Below are 18,529 nucleotides of genomic sequence, written 5' to 3'. Positions count from 1 at the left end.
CATTGGTGGGAGCCCCCTGCGTCACAGGCCTCGCCCCGCCCCTCGCCCGCCCCGGCCCGGCGCCCTGGGCACGGGGCTCGGAGGGGTCGGTGCGGCCCGGGGGCTGGGGCGGGACTGCGAGCCCGCGGGGGAGCCATTCCACCCGAGAGTCGCGGGTCGGTCTCCCGGAGCGGTTGCGAGGCGGACGGAATCTGAAGGAGGCAGGTGCCCGGAGCTGGAGCCTGGGCGGGGGCAGGCGCGGAGCGGCACCCCGGTCTGCCCTCTTTTTTTAGGGTAAAGAGGATGCCGCATCAGAAGTGCTCCGCTCCCCTCGCCCTGGGAAAGATGAGCAAACAGGTGGCCTCGTGGGGGAAGAGACTGGGTGAAACTGTGGGTAAGGAAACTATCGCTTATGCTTTCAGGCCAAGAGAATAGTATGACTTGAAACTCCTGCACGCGATAGTTTGCAATATGTGCCGCGCACCCTCTGCTCGGTTTCCGAGCTCCGTTACACCAAGCGAGTCTCTAAGTCTAGGCCGATGCATTTGACCCGGGAGAACTTTGACCCTAGAGAAAGTGATTTGCAAGCGAAGCGAAGCTCCTTTCCCCTGACGTTGATACAAATTGTGAAATGTTATTATTGATCAGTTGGATTCTTAACCAATGACATCTATTTTGACTGTTTTAAGATTTTTTAAATATTTTTATTGATTTCAGAGAAGTAAAGAGAGGGGGAGAGAGATAGAAACATCAATAGTAAGAGAGAGAATCATTGATTGGCTCTCTCCTGCACGCCCCACACTGGGGATCAAGCCCGCAACACAGGCATGTGCCCCTGACCAGAATCAAATCCGGGACCCTTGGGTCCGCAGGCCGGAGCTCTATACACTGAGCCAAACCAGCTAGAGCTGTTTTAAGATTTAGAAAGTGACTTTTTCTCTCACTAGAGGGATTATTTCATAATGCCAAAGGTAAGTTTTAAAACATTATCAAATTATCTTATGATTTGCTCCAGAGAGGTTCTAATGCTAGTTTTCTGACATATAAACAGTATTAAAAGGCTTAATATCAGACAAACCAGGAGGGAAGCCCCTGGGATTATTCTATATTAATAAAGTAGCGTAGGCATTAAAATTAGTATTTATTGAATGTCTGCCCCAGGAATAGCTGTTCTAAACATTCAGGAAAGGAATATGGAAATTGTCCTCCTAGGCATCCTTAATCTAAAATAGAAAAAAAATATTCATGTCAGTGGGTTTTTAAAAGATAGTTACTAAATTTCTATATACATTAAATACCAAATTACATAAATCAAGAAATATGAACATCCTTTGGAGAAAGTTTCTTTACCACTCTCCTAAAATATATTTTGTAAAGTTTTTATCCCCTTTGGCAAGGTCCTGCAACATTTTTTCCCTTTAACTGCACTGCCTACTGTCCTTATATTTAACAAATGAAAACAGATACCAAGTGAGGTACTTAAAAAATGGAGGGATTTGATAGAGATATTTTCATTAAGGGTGTGTGTGTATGTGTGTGTGTGTGTCAATCTTTTGCCTTCTTTTAAAAAACATCCGTAAACATTAATATCATATTCCCCAAAGATAATTTCTAGTGGCATTTTTACCCTAAACATTAACATTTTCTTATAAACACTGCCACTGAGGCATCAGCACATTTGTTGCCAATTATTACAAATTCTCTGGATTTGTTCTAGAACATATTTACATGTAAAATGGAGGCAGTGCCTTCAAGCTAAATACCCAAAGGTAATATAAGGAAGCTTTAAAATTGCCAACATTAATAAACAGTTTGACAACGAAATGTAGGTAGTTGGGTGGCTATAAGTAGAAGAGAAAAAGGAGGGATAAACTAAAAGATGAAGGGTATATTCCACAGAATCTCTTAGCATGTAATGTTCAACAGTAAAGCCATAAGCATTTGCAGCCAGGAATTGTGATATCTGTTTCTAAACCAGAACCATGATCCGTTTTTACCTTTGCCCCAACCTGGGAGTTGTTTTCTACCAAAAAGCCAAGGATTTTTTTTTTTAATTCTTCCATTTCTAGGGTAGTAACAGAACAGGAAAATAGGTGAGTGAGGTACACAGCATCAAAGACTGAATATTGCAGAGATATAGAGTCACTTGTCAAGGATAACAGGTAAACTAACATTAGGCACTGGAAAGTGGTAATTGGGAAATAAAAGCAAATTTCTTTCAGTGCCCTTGATGGAGGTTGTATATTTGAAATTCAAACTTAGGAAGAGATTCTGGGTCAAAGTGGAAAGGTACACAATAAAAATATCCTTATCCCACTCCTAACTTCCGGAAACAGATGTCTCACTAAGTCCCCCAAAGGTAGCAAACCAAATGGAGGCCCTTACCTTTCTTCTCTTCTGGCTGAGGAGGAATAGAAGAACTTTTAGAGAGAGAATGAAAGAATGTGAACACTGAGCTTACTCTCTGGGAGGGAAGGAAAGGCTCAAGGGCTCCACACTGAGTTGAGGAAACTATCCAAAGACACCTCACAAAGGAAGAATAGATGTGCCCCAAATAGTCGCATGTCACTGGTAGAGGATGTTTAATACCATCTCAGAAGGAGAGGATGCTAATAAGACAGGTGCTGATGGAGAGTATACTCTCCATGGAGTATGCTGTCCCACCTTCTCAATTCCTCACAGAAGAAGAGATATAAACTCCTCAAGCCACAAGCTGTAGCAGAGTCAAAAACAAATGCACGTCCACTATGATGGAAAACACAGAGAAGTGACCCTCAAGAAGATTAGGCATGGACAGAGGGCAGAGAAACAGCCTGGCAACTGTGCAAATGTACAACAGCCAAATAAAACTAAGCGAAACAAGGTGGCGAGAATAATACAGCATGTAGAATATGTAAAGACAAAGAATGCAACTGAGAAGAAATTAAAGCTCATGGAACCGAAGAAAATTCCTCACAAATGCTTTCTGCTACAGAACAACTTAATAAAAACATGAATTCAATATGAAAAAAACCAAGATAATAAAATAATAGAATTGCAAAAGGAGTTAGAGATCTAAGGAAATAAATTGAGGATCCTTTTTTGCCGGGAGCCAGTCCATCCTTGCTGCTTGACACAGTCGCTGCAGGGAAGAAACATCTGCACAGCATATGTTTCAAGGGACCTGGCGTATATAGCATACTGTTCTTAATATGTTTGCTCCCCTTCTTGGCGCTATGTGTTTTAACCAAGGTCACCTCTCCGAGAAAGGTTGTTTCCCCAGGTAGGGATTTTTCCCTGAAGTTAGGGAGGGAATAAAATCCCTTAACTAAGTGCCAGGCGAGTAGTTAATCACTTTAACTAAGAACAATCACGCTTAAGCTACATAATCTTTACTCCCTGGAATGGAGATAAGAAACACCCTAACCTTTGGAATAGAAATTGACAGGATTAAAATCAACTGGTATAAATACAGATGTAACAAGACAACAGGAGTCAGAACCTAGAGCCAGAGAACCTAGAGACAGAACCTAGACACAGAACCTAGAGACTGAACCTAGACACAGAACCTAGAAACAGAACCTAGCGAGAGAACCTGGCTGAAGAACCTAGAGACAGAACCTAGAAAGAAAACATGGCAAGAGAACCTGACTAGAACCTGGCGACAGAACCTGACTGGAGATCCGGGCTAGAACCTGGCTGGAGAACCTAGCGAGAGAACATGGACACAGAACCTGGCTGGAGAACCTGAACAGAACCTGACTACAGAACTTGGCAAGAGAACCTAGAACCAGAACTTCGCTGGAGATCCTAGCTAGAATCTCACTGGAGATCCTAACCAGAACTTGGCTAGAGGTCCTGGCTAGGCTGCTGATCAACTGAATGCTGCCTCCGTGCCATTCCTTCATCGCCGACTCCGTCCACACCTTTGGGGACCCCTGGACCCGCTGGGGCTGGACCCCAGCACTTTTTATTATGGAATCAATTAGAGCCATGTACAAAATAGGTACTATTGAAAATTCAGTTACTGATATGCAGTAAGGCACAAAAATGAATGTACAGTAAAAGGAAGATGAAAGCTATTAGAGAAGACAAAGATGACCTAGCATAAGAATAATTAGGGTTCCTGAGGTAGAGTACTCAACAAATGAGAAGATACAGTCAAGATATAAATTAGCATATGTTTCTACCAGAAATAAGCCTTTATATTCAATTGATTTACAACAAGGGTGCCAAGACGATTCAATGGGATAAAAAAAAACACTTTTCAATAAATGGGACTAGGACAATTGGATACCTACATGGAAAAGAAAGAAGTTGGATCTCTATCTCACACCACATACAAAAATTAAACAGATCAAAAACCTAAATGTAAGAGCAAAAATTATAAGCTTTAGAAGAAAACAGGCATACATCTTCATGATCTTGGATTAGGCAATTGGATTTCTTAGAATAAAACCAAAAATGGAAGCAACAAAAAAAATAAATAAATAAGACTTCACCAAAATTAAAAACGTGTGTGCTTCAAAGGATATTATCACAAAAGGGATAAGGCAGCCCACACAATGGGAGAAAATATTTGCAAGTCATATACCGGATACAGATTAGGATCTAGAATAAATAAAGAACGCTCACAACTAAATAATAAATAGACGGACAGTAAGTGGAGCGAGGCTTGGTAGCAGGAACGCGGAAGGGGCTCGGGGCCAGGTTGCCCCCACTGCCCGAGGGCCAGGCCAGCAGCAGAGCGCTGGACCTCCCCAGCCTGGTGTGTTCCAGCTGCCTCCAAAACCAGTCATCGTGGACAAGTGCCACCTCCCACACCAGGAAACCAGGTTCTTGAGTCCTGAATTCATTCCTCCAAGAGGAAGAACAAATTCTCTGAAATTTCAAACAGAAAGAAATGTTAAGGAATGAGAAAAGTACTCCACCTTCCAGAGTTCTATGTTGGAAGCATTCTTTGTGTCACTACGACCCATATGCCAATGGAAAAACCAGTCGGTTCCTGGGGATTAGCATCCAGAGATCAGGAAAAGCACTGGGCGCTGCTTTCATCCTTAGGAATACTATTGAAGGACAAAGTGTTGAGGTTTGCTTTGAACTTTAGAATCCTAGAACCCGGGAGATCCAAATGGTCAAATTAGAAAACTAACTGGGTGACAGCTTGCTATGCTTACGAGATGCCCTTCCTGGACACAGCACTTTTGATATTAATATGAAGCCAATAGTACAAGAATCGAGCCCAGAAGTTCCTGTTAATCAGTTGGAAGGAAAAATGAAGCCTAAGCCCTGGTCCAAACGCTGGGAATATCCAAAGTTTAATATTAAAGGAATCAGATTTGATCTTTATTTAACTGAAGAAAGTGCAAATGAAAGAAGCTCAGAAGTGGAGTCAGCCACGGCTTGAGTTTATATGATGAAGGAATATGATACTGCAATATGGGATGAAACTGAAGCATCGAAAATGTCCTGATCTGAAAATGAATTTAGCTACTTGCAGAGGATATACTGACTCTCAGAGGATTTTTTTTTAGACACCAATTTAATTTCCTGTATAAGGACATAGCCATTAAGTCAACTAAGCATTCCTTATTTTATGAGTATTGTTCTTAAAAATAGCACATCAGTTTATTACTTTAAAAAGAGAAATATGTAAAAATAAATAAATAACAAGTATACCGACAACCTAGTTTAAAAATGGGCAACAGATTTGAATAGACATTTCTCCAAAGAAATAGACACATGGCCAATAAGCATATAAAAAGATGCTCAACATCATTAGCCATCAGGAAAATGTAAAGCAGGGGGTGAGTGAATGCTACCTCACATCTACTAGGATGGCTGTATTAAAAACGGTAGATAATGTTTCTGAGAATGTGAAAAAATTGGAATACTTACACACTGGTAAGAGTATAAAATAGTGCAGCTGCTTTAAAAAACAGTCTGGCCCGGCTGGCATGGCTCAGTGGTTGGACATCGACCTATGAACCAGGAGGTCATGACTCGATTCCCAACCAGGGCACATGCCCGGGTTGTGGGCTCAATCCCCAGTGTGGGGCATACAGGAGGCATCCAATCAATGATTTTCTCTCGTCATTGATGTTTCTATCTGTCCCTCTCCCTTCCTCTCTGAAATCAATAAAAGAACATATTTTTTTAAAAAACACACACAACCTGAGCATCCTGGAACCAGTTGCCTGAGGATACCAAAGGGCAACTGTATATCTTGTTGGTTCTGTATGGGGATCCCTGTTCATGGCATCAAATATGGGGGGAATGGCGTTCTCTCTTCTTGCGACCAGCGCAGAGAGAGAGAACTCGGGGTTGATGAAATCTTGAATAGAACGCGACGAGGTTTTAAGGAAAAATGAATAAAACAAGACTAAGACAGAAATAGAGGAAAGCTGGGACCGGGTGTGGTATCTGCTCTCTGATAGATGAACAGGGCCCAGAGCTGGTGCAGTAACTTTTATTTATAGCCAAATACCAGGAAGTTTTACTAAGGGTGGATAAAAGGGGGAATGTGTGCGTTCTTGTAGCTTCCTCGTAAACGGTCACCTCCGGGTGGGTCCGAATCGCATTCGGTCTTGGTGCTTGACTAGATTTAGATAAGAACCCATTTCCCGGGACCTGGCTTTGAAGGTCAACTGAGGCATTCCCACCTCTTGGTTAGATATACCCCCAAGATAAGTCTCTGCCTTCATCATGGGTTCAGTCGACATAAATTTAAAAGAAAGCCAGCGCCTTCCCTGGCAGGGGGCCTTCCACAGTTCTGTTTCTCTGGAGAACCCTGACTAATACAGATTTTCCCAAATCGATCCTTTAGATTTGCTCCAGATGACTTTTTTTCTATTAAATTTAAATCAAGTTAATGTGTTTCTATTAAAAATAGCATTCCTGGTTATGATGTCATTTGGCAAAGGGTTTCAACCAACCTTTATGAAGACTGGAATTTCATATTAGAAAGCCACTGCATGGTATTCATAGTTACCCACCCAATAAATTGTATGTGGTTCTCATTCTATAGGGTAGGCTCAGGTATAAATCCCATTAAATCTCCAAGTACAGAATCAGCCACATGGAACCCCAACTGAGGATTGAATACTGATGGCCAGAAACCACAATCAGGTAAATGCCACTGGGAAGGCTGTGTTCGCCATGTTTGTTCTCTGGATGTGCTACATGTGAATTATAGCACAGGAAATATGGTTAGAGAGGGCAAAATCCAAGTTCCTGTTTCCAGGTTAGCATATGCTGTCTCCACCCAGAGGATGTGGAATTCATAGGAAGAACTAGAAAGTAAGCATTCTTCAGTCTACTTGGTGATGGGGTTGGAAGTGGGGCTGCGGTCCTGGGATCCTTTCCTTCACTTGCTGCCCTGGCTCAGGACCACCTGCTGCCCTGGCTCAGAACCACCTGCACACCCACTGTAAAATACAACAGGCCTCTTCCATCTACATTCCAGCTAACATTTCCTCGTCAGTAGGCACAGGTAGAAGACCTCCTAGAGACAATGTCACCTGTTTGATACTGGATCTAAAATCAGATATGAACCTGTAATCTGCAAGTACATTGTGCAGTAGGCCTGCTGTTATGGGATGGGGTGGGCATAGTGCCTGTCAAGGGTCCCGCAGCGTTTTGTGGTTAAACACATGGGCTTTGCAAACCCAATATCTGGGTTCAAATCCAGATTCTATCTAATATAAACTCCATGATTTGGGGCATATCACTGAACTCCCACATTTACTTTTTTGTTGTTGTAAAATGAGGACTATAATCTACTTCGTGCGATTGATGTGCAAATCAAATGAAATGATTCATAATATCAGTGCAAATTCTTTCAAATGAAGGAAGTCTGCACTGTTAAAAAATAATAAAATAAATCAGATGTGAGTCTGGAGGTTGAGAATCCAAGCCAAGAAGGAGGAATTTAAAGTTTCATGTAATTGTTCAAATGCTTTCACTTTGAGCTGATTCTCTCTAGGATTTCAGTCAATTCCTGAGTCAGGTGTGTGTTTAAGGGACCCTTTTCAGTCAATAACCTACAGTGTACAAAATGTCTTTGGTTTTAGAGACTAACAAAAATTAAGTGTATAATCTTCTCTCGCAGAGTTAATAAACTTCAGAGAGAGGTTCCATTGTCATACAGGAGAATTGGTCCCATGATGCCGTCAAAATCAGGTGTCATTTGTTCATTTATTCAACAGATATTTAGTGAACATCTACTATGTGCCGGGCTCCATGCCAGGCACAGGGAATGCAACAGTGAACAAAAGGAACAAAAGCTCCCTGCCCTCAAAGAGCTTGCATTCATTCATTCCACAAGCTCTTTGATTTTGCTACCTCTAAGGCATATGTGCTTTTTTTCCCCATTGATATTGAAACTTTATTGTTACCACTTAAAAAGCAAAACTATGCAGTTCACAAATTGGAAAAAAAAAACATAACAAAACATAAGGGCCATGTCATGTGGTAGTTTATTAATAGCCTGTGGTGTCACACTCATTGGTCGATGTTCTGGCTCCATTATCAGCTTGGTGACTAAGGGCAAGCTTCCTAACTTCTTTTAAGGCTCAGTTTTCTTATCTGTAAAATGGGTATTATAATAATAGGATCTTCCTCATAAGCTTATCGTGAGGGGTGGAGATAATCTATGTAGAGAGTTTAGCAACTAGACACATAAAAATTGAGTGATATTATTTAGCTGTTAATAATAGCAAACGTGTTTATAATACAAAACAACAACACCTATTTTGATTATAGAAAAATCCCTTGGAAAAATGAATATTTAAGTGCTGATTTACTTCAGAGACCTAAATACAGACAACAGAAACTTAAGCTGTTATCTCTTTTCAGTAACTAAAAATTGAAGTTGAAATAAAACATTTCTGAAATTATAATGTAAGTCAATAAGGATGTGATTTGTATCAAGTCTCTCAGTACAAATAGTCCCTGAGGTACAATGGTTTGACTTAGAATTTTTCAAGTTAATGATGGTGCAAAAGCGATACATGTTCAGTAGAAATCGTACTTTGAGTTTTGAGCTTTGATGTAGGGATATAGTATGTGGTCGGATACTCTCTCATGGTGCTGGGCAGCAGCAAGCCACAGCTCCCGGGCTGTCACATGATCATGAGGGTAAGCAGCGGTGCTCTACATTTGGATATTGCAGGGGTCCTCAAACTTTTTAAACAGGGGGCCAGTTCACTGTCCCTCAGACCGTTGGAGGGCCGGACTATAGTTAAAAAAAAAAAACTATGAACAAATTCCTATGCACACTGCACATATCTTATTTTGAAGTAAAAAAACAAAACAGGAACAAATACAATATTTGTATTTGCATGTGGCCCGCAGGCAGTAGTTTGAGGACCCCTGGGATATTGCGTTCTGAGCAAGTTTAAAGTAGGCTAGGTTAAGCTATGATGTTCAGTAAGTTAGGTGTATTAAATACATTTTCCCCTTTTTATTGAATTTATTGGTGTGACACTGGTTAACAAACTCAGACAGATTTTGGGTGCACAATTCTACAACATGTCATCTGTACACTATTGTGGGGTGTTCACCACCCCAAGTCAAATCTCCATCAAATGCATTTTTAACTTATGATATTTTCAACTCACTATGGCTTTATTGAGACATAACCCCATTCTAAGTGGAGGAGCATCTACAATGGATTGTCCTAAGTGAGGTAAAACCACATTATCAACACTACTGTGAGTGTGCTATTTTTTAATGTACTTTGTGCAACCCCTGATTGTGGAAGTAAGGAATTATACCTCAGATGATGCTTTTGCTGAATAACATTTCCTATTAAATGCCCATACTTTTTTTTTTCTTTTTAAAAATTATGGGATCACTTGTTTTCAAAGAATAATCTCATGTACTTAGTTCATTAAAGCAATTTTCTACCATCAGCTGTCAAGTTTTTTTAAATGATCACTAAGTGTTCACCCTAAGATTATCAATATTATGTGAATAGTAAACTTGGTTTGAAGATTTATGTCCATTTTATAAAGTTACTAGGGGCCCAGTGCACGAATTAGTGCACCTTGAAAGGGACTCTGGGCCATGAGGCTGCGATGGGCACAGGGGTGGGTCTCTGCCCATCCTCTGGGCCCCCACCCGGCCCCTCCCGCTGCGGCCTGGTCCCCTGTCTGTCAGCAGCCCTGCTCCCCCCACTGCTGCTCCCACGCACTGACGGTGCCACCCCGCTCACACCCACTGACGGTGTGGAGCAATTGATTCCGGCACCAGCAGCGGGTGCAAGCAGAAGCTGTTGGCCCCAATTGCTCCTCAGGAGCAGGTGGAGGTGGAGAAGCCCTGAAGGGCAATCAGAGCCAGCAGCCACCGCTCACACTCATTGATGGCGCTGAGCGATCGGGGCCAGCTCCAGGTGCCGGCGATGGGTGTGAGTGGGGCCAGCAGCAGATGCAAGCGCCGGGCGGGACAATGGGGTGCGGGAGCAAAGAATTTTCAGTACCACCAGAGGCTCACCCAATGACAGCAACCGGCGCCCTGCCTTGGTTTGGCGCTCCCACTCACCTGCTCCACCATCCCGCCTCAGCAGATGCCTGCCATGTTCCACGTTCTGCCCCCTGCTGCTGACGCCAGCCATGTTCCACGTGCGCCCCCTAGTGGTCAGTGCACATCATAGAGACTGGTTGTTCGGTTGTTCGGTTGTTCTGCCGTTCGGTTTATTTGCATATTAGGGTTTTATATATATAGATATCGTTTGTACTGAAGAGTTTTAAAAAAGATAACTTGCCGAAACCGGTTTGGCTCAGTGGATAGAGCGTCAGCCTGCGGACTGAAAGGTCCCAGGTTCGATTCCGGTCAAGGTCATGTACCTTGGTTGCGGGCACATCCCCAGTAGGAGATGTGCAGGAGGCAGCTGATCGATGTTTCTCTCTCATCAATGTTTCTAACTCTCTATCTCTCTCCCTTCCTCTCTGTAAAAAATCAATAAAATATATTAAAAAACAAACAAACAAACAAAAACAAAACAAAACAACAAAAAGATACCTTATATACATATTGTTAATTTTCCTCAAAGAACTCTTAGAAATTACAGTATAAACTTTTAAGAACCATAACAGAGTCCACTATGGCTCAAACTTTAAAGATTTTCTTTCTTTTTTTTTTAATCCTCACCCAAGGATATTTTCCCATTGATTTTTAGGGAGAGTGGAAGAGAGAGGGAAGGACAGAGAGAAATACCAATTTTAGAGAAACACATTGATTGGTTGCCTCCTGCACCTGCCCTAACCAGAGCCCAGTCCAGGGAGGAGCCTGCAACCAAGGTACGTGCCCTTGACTGGAATAGAACCTGGGGCCCTTTGGCTCACAGGCCGACACTCTATCCACTGAGTCAAACTGGCTAGGGCTTTAAAGATTTTCTTAAAACCGCCCCTGGCTGGTTTGGCTCAGTGGATAGAGCATCGGACTGTGGATTAAAGGGTCTCAGGTTCAATTCCAGGCTAGGGCACATGCCTGGGTTTCGGGCTTGATCCCCAGTGTGGGGTGTGCAGGAGGCAGCCAGTCAATGATTCTTTCTCATCATTGATGTTTCTATCTCTCCCTTCCTCTCTGAAAGCAATAAAAAAATAATAATAAAATAAACCGTGAAAAAGGATTTTCTTGAAATACACTATAAATACTGGCCCAAGACCATATCCCAAAGTTACACCGCACAAGACTTTTTTATTGTTGACTATTACAAATGTACTCCATCCCTCGCCCCCAACCTCCTCCACCCAGCCCCTACCCCACTCCAGGCTTTCCCCACCCTATTGTCTGTGTCCTTAAGTTGTGTGTTTATGCATACAGGTTCTTTGCTTAATCTTTTCCTGTTTCCTCCACCCCCGCTCCTCTGAGGTCTCTCAGTCTGTTCCATGCATCCATGCCTCTTAGACCTATTTTATTTGCAGTTTATTTTGTTCATTAGTTTCCACATACAAGTGAGATCATGTGATATTTGTCTTTCTCTAACTGGCTTATTTCACTCAGCTTCATAATCTCTAGGCCCATCCATGCTGTCCAAAAGGGTGTAAGACATCCTTCTTTTTTTACAGCCACATAGTATTCCATTGTGTACATGCACCGCAGCTTTTTTAGCCACTCATCTACTGAGGGGCACTTGGGCTGTTTCCAGATCTTAGCTATTGTAAAGAATGACCAGCACAAGATTTTATGTAAGACTCCACCTCTTTAAAAAAGAGAGGCTAGCCCTGACCGGTTTGGCTCAGCGGATAGAGGGTCAGCCTGCGGACTCAAGGGTCCCAGGTTCGATTCCGGTCAAGGGCATGTACCTTGGTTGCGGGCACATCCCCAGTGGGGAGTGTGCAGGAGGCAGCTGATCGATGTTTCTCTCTCATCGATGTTTCTAACTCTCTATCCCTCTCTCTTCCTCTCTGTAAAAAAATCAATAAAATATATTTTTTAAAAAAAGAGAGAGGCTGTCAAACACATATCTGATGAGAACCTGGGGGCAGCATTCTATCAACTGAGACAAAGATTATCCCACACTGAGCAACATATATCTGCACAGAGCACCATCTCCAACACAGCCATGTGTGACGACAAGGCTGTACATCCCATCCGCACATCTCCATGCTCATGCCTTCTCCCTGATCTCCTCCACAGTTAGAGTAGTAGCTATTTCTGGAGGAAGCCTAGTTTATCCAGAGAACTGTGGAGGATTTGTTTTCTAGTCAGCAGATGCTTTCAAGTGACAATTTAGCTGTCAATGAAAAATAAGTGAAAGGTGTTGCAAATTCTGTGAGATCTTAGCAATTCATGGGAGCTCTGTTGACATCGAATGTATCTCCCTCTCAGTTGCCTGGGGAACTGCATTTTAATGTCACACATCAAGCAGTTCTTTCCTGACTGTAATAGTAGTTTTTCTGATGCCATGATTAAAGCTGTTCAAATGTTTGGCTTCTGGCAAATATTTCCTGACATCATTCATGACAGTGATGGATCTGAACCAATTTTAATACATTTTAAAATCCCACTAACTTGTTAAATAACCAGAGAAAGAATCCTATATAAATGGAAAATATCTTTATTTCCAGAAAAGGTATCTAAAAAGATGCATGTGAATCTATAATGTTCTGCTGTTTCAAGACCAGCGTTGGTCCTTTGCAGGATTATACCTCAGAGGCCAGCCGTGACCTCTCTTTAGAAGGTGCCATATAGCGAGATGCAGCCCGGTACTGGTTGGACCATTCGTTCCTGGCAGTTACTTCTAGATGCCCACCCACTATTCTTTCTTCCTTTGTCTTGTTTTGTTTGTTTTTTGTTTGTTTGTTTTTACTGGAAGATCTCCAACTTACTCCACAGAGTCAATATGCCTGGACTTGGCCAAAAACACATTTTCCAAGCTCCCTGCAGCTGCAATGGTCAGGTGACATGGTTCTGTCCAATGAGTTATGGGTTGCTGGGTGGTGCTTCTGGGAAAGGCCTTTGAAGGGGTGCAGATAGGTGCTCAGCTGATAGGTGCCTAGTGCCCTTCACCTCTTTCTCCTGCCAGGAGTGCAGAGGCCTTGCTAGAAGTGGATTAGCCATCTTGTGCCCAGGAGACCACAAGCCCATGCTCAGGAGGACTGAACAGAAAGATATGAAGATCCTGAGTCCCAGATGACTCTGCAAAACCTCCATTCCAACCCTGGACCACCTCCTGCCAGGCTTCCCATTACTTGAGAAAAATGCAGCAACTTATTGAGCCACTCAATGTTTGAGTCCCTATCATTAGCAGCCAAACACAATTCCTAACTGATAGATCATTTGGTACCTGTAAGTGGAATTCTTGGAGTGCCACGAGGAAAGGAATTTCCTGAAGCCCCCAAGGGTTTATGGGAAGCTTTATGGATAATGTAAAATAAGGGGGCTCCCATCCAAGGTCCCATCTACATCCATCCTGCATGGAAGAAGTCCAATCTTGTCTTCAGCAGGGCCAGAAGTCAGGCCACTGCCCAGAATTTCTGCTCCATATTAAAGTACAGTTCAGTCCAGCATCCTGCATGTGGGGTTCGCACAGCCAGGGGCCATGCAGCTGCGTAAGGTCACATGGATATGGAGAGAGAACAGGTGAGCCCACGGGCAAGTCCAAGGTCATGGAGCAAGAGAGAACAGGAGCAGAGCAAGAGAACAAGAAAGGAGGGAACTCTTTCTGGGGATTTTAACTTTCCAAGATATAGCATGCTTCTGATGGGGTCCACCTCTTAGCCAATCCATTGTTCCCCAGGCTAGACTAACAGGCAAGCACCTGCCCTACATCACCCCAACTTCACTGCGCATGCAGCCTTCTTCCCCTATGTTTGATCTCTTCCCCCAGTGATCTGCAGGGAATGGATCTTGGGTTCCCTGGGGAGCGAGAAGCTGTGGCTTCCTGGTGAAGCTGCCCAGATGACCATGCTTATAATGTCTGGCGCCCCCTTTGCTTTCTTCCCTTTATTGATAATAACTAGCTGATTACGATGATAACAGAGTGCTGCAAATAAAATAGGAAACTAAGCGTTTGGACAGAGAGCTTTAAAAGTCCACTAGTTGGAGATCGGAAAGCTAGTGACCCCATTTTGGCAAGGCATGGCATTTGGTCAAACTGTTCTTTGCTATAATTTGCTTGCTGTACCTCGATCATCTCTACGATAGCAGAGTAAGAAAAGAGATGGAACCTGGGTTATTGATATTACTGCTGTCATTCTAGAACAGCTGTGACACCTCAAGACTTCTTACTGGGTAAGAAAAATGATCTTTTATATATATATATATACATATATATATAATGATCTTTTATATATTGATCTTTTATATATATAGCTTTTTACATTATAAAAGACATTCTACCCTAGCCACATAAATGAGTGGAATAATTCCAATTATTTTGCATGGTGGCTAGGATATATAAACTATTTAATAAGAATTTGTTAACTAATAACTTGTAGAGGGAAAATCTTATCCTATTCTTGTCTCACTTCAGATGTACATAGATAATTGCCATGCTTTTGTTGAATTTATATTGCTTATCTGCCCATTTTTCATGCCTTGCCCCAAGAAAGTAAACATTGTACAGATTGATTGAATAATTAGGTTGGACTTTGATAGTTCTAGACCAGTGGTTCTCAACCCTCCTAATGCCGCGACCCTTTAATACAGTTCCTCATGTTGTGGTGACCCCCAATTTCATTGTTACAAATTGAACATAATTAAAGCATAGTGATTAATCACAAAAACAATATGTAATTATATATGTGTTTTCCGATGGTCTTAGGCGACCCCTGTGAAAGGGTCGTTAGACTCCCAAAGGGGTCGTGACCCACAGGTTGAGAACTGCTGTTCTAGACAAAACTGTGAGACAACCATTGTAACTAACACTTTTCTTCCCACCAACACTTACAAATTCTGCACTTTTTCTAACATATCTTGAATGCTCTATATGTGCCAAGCACTGTTCTAAGAACTTTATTAACTGATTTAATCCTCACCACAACCTTATAACAGGATTATTATTGTAATAGTCTGTAGGTGGAAATTTATTTTAACAGTTTTGTAGGTGCAGAGAGCATGGGTAACTAGGTAATTTGTCCAAGACCACGTAATTAGAATTAATTAGTGGCTGAGCCAGGATTATTGCAAGTGTTCTGGCTCTTAACTGCCACACATTAATGTTGCTTTAGTGTATGCTTCTTCACTCTTCATCATCTGCAGGTGGTCTGCAGGTGAACGGTGACGCTGAGATGAGTTCAGCAAGCAGGATGAGCTAAGAGAAGCAGAGGGCTACCACTCGCTCAGGCGTGTAGCAAAACCTCCAAGGCTCTCATGGCTTTTATTTGGGGAGTACAGCAAATAACAATGGAGTACAGCAAGTGACAATGGTAAACAGGCATGCCTATGAGATCACCTAAGCTCAGTTATACATTAAACTATTAATTTCCTATGTTATACAAAGACCCTTTCAACCTGCAGCAGTATACCCTCCCTGACTTTCCATGCCCTCATGGACTATTTTATCACCTCAAGGAAATTCTGCCTCTGAACAATAAATCTTGCGTGCAAGACTTTGTTCTGACGTGGCCCGCTTGCAGGCCCCCGCCTTTTCTTGGCAGAACGTCCTCTTCTAGTTAACTTCATTCCACTTGACCGGCTACATCATCTCCACTCCAAACTTTGGGTTCTGTGATAGCAGCTGTTGCCTGATGATTTGGGGTTTTTAAGTTTTGCTTTGTCTTGCTGTGTATTTCTTCTTCTTCCTACTTGTGAGAAGGTGATTCTGGATTCAGGCTTCATGGTCCCATGGAGGCAGGCTCTCTATAGGGATGATTAATTTATGCTTGATGCTTTTTTAAAAAAAATTGTAAGAATTTTTTTATTATTATTATAACACTAAGGCATGAACATTTGCTGATTACTATACTGACTAGTGTGGCAGAGAATTCGAGGTCTCCCTGTATCCCTTCGTCCATGGGTGGGAGACAAGGATTGTTACTCCCCTTTAACAGAGGAAGAAACTGGTTTTTACTTGCAGAATATCAGGAATTTGTTCAGCCTGAAGCCCTAGCTGGACCAACCCGCCATTCTAGCCCCCAGGGGAAAAAGGACAGTCAAGTTGTCAGCAATTTCTTTTTGCAAATGTAGAATGGAGGGGCTCCCTTCTGACCTCTGGTTGGCTCTTGGAGACCCAGGATTGACAACCATGAGCCCAGGTGCTTACCTCGACACTTTCTTTCACACACCGTTTGTCTACAACCTGTCACCTGGTCCTAAGACCCCAGCATGTAGCCAAATTCCAGTAGGATGCACATCAATTTCCAGTTGTCAGTGCCCACCAGCACTTCTGTCCATAGCAATCTGTGTGTGGCAGCCCTCCTCCCCACTTCACCTTTCACAGCTGCCCTGTTCTGACTTTACCAAAAGAAAGTAATCTGCCTCAGGTATCCGAATATCTTTCTATTTTACACTGCTCCAGGCATCCTGCAAAGGCGCAAATCACAATGCTGGCATCTGTGTAGAGAGAATGAGCATTAAGCAAGTTATGTTGCTCTCAATTATTTGCTTTCATCAAAATTGGAGCAACATCTAATCATGTTGTCACTTAAGATAACTTGTGATAGATCATTTTTCACCGTATAACTTGGATGCAAGGTAATCTTGAGTTGTTGTTAAAACAAACTTCTTCCTATACCCATCTATTTAGTGCTTGTATTTATAAAATAAAAAATTGGAGTAGAATTAATTCTGAATCTTGTCTCATTCTAGCAGTAAATCATATTCATCCACAGCTACATGAACTAGTGAGGAAGGTGGGGGAGCAGTACTGTCATTAAGAAATAGGTTTCCAATAAAATTGTACTGTTAATACTTATCAAATTTTGTGATATGTTTATTTTGTTGTGATACATTGTATGATGGAAAGATAACTCAGTCTAGAATAACTTGGAAAACATGTAGAGCAGCGGTTCTCAACCTGTGGGTTGCAACCCCTTTGGCAGTAGAACGACCCTTTCACAGGGGTCGCCTAAGACCATCCTGCATATCAGATATTTACATTATGATGCATAACAGTAGCAACATTACAGTTATGAAGTAGCAACGAAAATAATTTTATGGTTGGGTTACAACATGAGGAACTGTATTTAAAGGGCCAGAAGGTTGAGAACCACTGATGTAGAGCCTTATCATCACAGGAAATATTTTTTAAATTTATATACAAATTCTTTTTGTAGAAAGGCTTGAAATGGACAATCAATAAGAGACTTCCAAATATAAAGGTTGAATAAAGTTCTGTAGAGGGAAGAGAAATGGAAATACAAGTTTAAGAAGAAAAATGAATGCCCTAACCGGTTTGGCTCAGTGGATAGAGCGTCGGCCTGCGGACTCAAGGGTCCCAGGTTCGATTCCGGTCAAGGGCATGTACCTTGGTTGCAGGCACATCCCCAGTAGGAAGTGTGCAGGAGGCAGCTGATTGATGCTTCTCTCTCATCGATGTTTCTAACTCTCTATCCCTCTCCCTTCCTCTCTGTAAAAAATTAATAAAATATATTTTTAAAAAAAGAAGAAGAAAAATGAAGAAAAGAAAGAGCTTATTCAATAATTTGTATAACTTGATGGTGGTAGGGAACAAAGAACTATAGTATTTACATTCCATTGATTGCTCTTAGAATGCTGTCACGGCCTTGTTTTAAAGTGAGTGTTTAAAATACACTGCAATTTATATCTTTACAACTATTTAATCTTAGAAAACCTTTAGTTATCAACCTAACAATTGCGTGTGTGAGGCACAGGAAGGTAGAGGGACACATATATCTCTAAAATTCTTTTGGAGGTGCTTGAACAAAAACAAATCTAAAGCCATGTCCAACATCCTTTGGAACCCACCCACAAAGAAGTTTCTTTTGGTTATTTATTTTATTTGAATATTTTTCTCTGACCACACACACACACACAAAATGATCATTTGGCAGCTATGGTGAAAAGAGTCCAAGCTGCTGAATTCAGACGGATGTGGGTTCCAAACCCCAACTCTACACTTTACTGTGTGGCCTTGGGGAATGCTTGACCTCTCTGGGCTGCA

General features: G+C 42.1%; 1 pseudogene; it reads left to right on the top strand.

Moving 5' to 3' along the window:
• Window positions 1-3,951: 3,951 nt before the first annotated feature.
• On the top strand, window positions 3,952-5,431 carry LOC102417848 (annotated as a pseudogene).
• The last annotated feature ends 13,098 nt before the right edge of the window (window positions 5,432-18,529 follow it).

This window comes from Myotis lucifugus, unplaced genomic scaffold (genome assembly GCF_000147115.1).
Source record: "Myotis lucifugus unplaced genomic scaffold, Myoluc2.0 scaffold_191, whole genome shotgun sequence".
NCBI lineage: Eukaryota > Metazoa > Chordata > Mammalia > Chiroptera > Vespertilionidae > Myotis > Myotis lucifugus.
The sequence above is the reverse complement of the archived record's forward strand: the minus strand, read 5'-3'. Positions and strand labels throughout refer to the sequence as shown.